Source organism: Vigna unguiculata, unplaced genomic scaffold, assembly GCF_037176805.1.
Source record: "Vigna unguiculata cultivar grain cowpea cultivar isolate G323 ecotype 2 unplaced genomic scaffold, ASM3717680v1 ptg000029l_ERROPOS232281+, whole genome shotgun sequence".
NCBI classification, from domain to species: Eukaryota; Viridiplantae; Streptophyta; class Magnoliopsida; order Fabales; family Fabaceae; genus Vigna; species Vigna unguiculata.
Genome location: NW_028196674.1, coordinates 52,501 through 55,000, shown reverse-complemented (window position 1 = coordinate 55,000; position 2,500 = coordinate 52,501).

Below are 2,500 nucleotides of genomic sequence, written 5' to 3'. Positions count from 1 at the left end.
GTTCGGAGGGTTTTGCACATGGCCAAGGTTGGCGGTGCACCACGACATAGCTAAATGGCTTGTGTGGAGTTTTGTGAAAAAATGAAATTCGTGGTTTTTGAGATGTGAGGGTTGGAATGGCCTCCAAATGTCCCCAAATGAATACCATGAAATTCTTGGTGCACGAAAGTTTTGAGTTCGGAGGGTTTTGCACATGGCCAAGTTGGTCGGTGCACCGCGGCATAGCTAGATGGCTTGTGTGGAGTTTTGTGAAAAAATGAAATTCGTGGTTTTTGAGATGTGAGGGTTGGAATGGCCTCCAAATGCCCCCAAATGAATATCATGAAATTCTTGGTGCACGAAAGTTTTGAGTTCGGAGGGTTTTGCACATGGCCAAGTTGGTCGGTGCACCGCGGCATAGCTAGATGGCTTGTGTGGAGTTTTGTGAAAAAATGAAATTCGTGGTTTTTGAGATGTGAGGGTTGGAATGGCCTCCAAATGTCCCCAAATGAATACCATGAAATTCTTGGTGCACGAAAGTTTTGAGTTCGGAGGGTTTTGCACATGGCCAAGGTTGGCGGTGCACCGCGGCATAGCTAAATGGCTTGGTGGGGAGTTTTGTGAAAAAATGAAATTCGTGGTTTTTGAGATGTGAGGGTTGGAATGGCCTCCAAATGCCCCCAAATGAATACCATGAAATTCTTGGTGCACGAAAGTTTTGAGTTCGGAGGGTTTTGCACATGGCCAAGGTTGGCGGTGCACCACGGCATAGCTAGATGGCTTGGTGGGGAGATTTGTGAAAAAATGAAATTCGTGGTTTTTGAGATGTGAGGGTTGGAAAGGCCTCCAAATGCCCCCAAATGAGTACTGTAAAAGTGTTGGTGCACAAAAGTTTTGAATTGGATGCATTTTGCACTTGGCCAAGTTGGTCGGTGCACCGCGACTAGATAGGTTGGTGCCAAAATTTGTCAAATTTAAGACCTTGGCCAAACTGAATGAAATTTTGTGGTGAGGTTCCTGATATTGTTTAGTGGTGGACTGGAAAAAATGAGGTCGAAATTCGAAGTCTACATGTGCTTTTCTATTTTTCCCGATTTTACACATACCCGGTAAGTAAAAAAAATAAAAAAAATAGTTCCCCTTCGAGAAAAATTATGAAATTTGGTGAGCAAGGAGATACCATTATTCTACGAATTACTGCAAAAAATCGCATCAAAATTCGAAGTATAGCCCGAGATATGGACTTATGTCTGCTCAAAAAAAGTGTATCTACTTGTACAATTTTGCCTTTTGCATATTAACCTCTTATAGGGGGGGAGTGCTCCTTGAGCCGGCCAGCTCCACACTGGCAGGTTTTAAAGGGAGCTTGATGAGGCCTCCCCCCTCACGTGGTGCGTGCGTTAGCATGTTTATCATGGCACAACTAGCCTCTTCATAGTTGTTGAGCTTTATTAATACCAACACACGGTCGTCACTGATCGTTGGTTAGCTCGGCAGCTAGTCCCTCGGATATTGTGGAAAGTTATTTTCATGCCTAGCGATGCTTGACCCTGCGTCACTTGATGTTTCCATTTGCTTGCTTGCCCATGGTAGGTGGGGGGTGGACCGTCTTGTGGTGTGGTGTCTTGCGAACGTGAGGGTGTGTGAGTTGTAATCGAGATGCACTTGCTGGCTGGCTCCATGCCTTGCGTATCGAACGGTCAAGCATGCATCTCTTCCATTTTCACCCGTTGCCTTGGGTGATATTGGTTGATCAGTCCCTGTGTTGCCTACCCACTAGACGGTACTTCTGTGGTTGCTTCGAATTCTATCTTTCCATCACGAAGAGGTGTTGGAGGATCCTAATGTCACGCACGTGTTCCATCTAGTGAAACATCTCAGTGATGCACGTGTTGTGGCTAGTTCTTTTGGATGCGGTGCATTATATGAACTCGGGTTTACTTTAGCGACCCAGTCAACATAATTCGGTTGTGTCCCTTGATTGAGACGTTGTCCTTGAACTTGTTGTGAACAATATCGTTCTTCCACAACCCGTCGTCTTGAGTGCGATGGAAGGCAAATAAGATGTGCTTTGGCATGTCATGCACGTACTCGATTGCGGGAAGTGTGAGAAAGTGTTGTTGACAACCCGTGGGAAATGGAATGTGGCAAATCGTGATGAGCTCTTCGTGGATCTGCGAAGAAGACGACCTTTGGGCCTGTTGGAAACGAGGGAGGCGATGTTGAACTGCGAAGAAGATGGACTTTTGGGTTGTTTGAATCAATGGGAGGCCACGCGAGAACTCCGAATACTATGGACTCTTGGGTTGTTGGAAGCAACGGGAGGCCCCGCTAGAACTCCGAATACTACGGACTCTTGGGTTGTTGGAAGCAAGGGGAGGCCCCGCTAGAACTCCCAATACTATGGACTCTTGGGTTGTTGGAAGCAAGGGGAGGTCCCGCTAGAACTCCGAATACTACGGACTCTTGGGTTGTTGGAAGCAAGGGGAGGCCCTGCTAGAACTCCGAATACTATGGACTC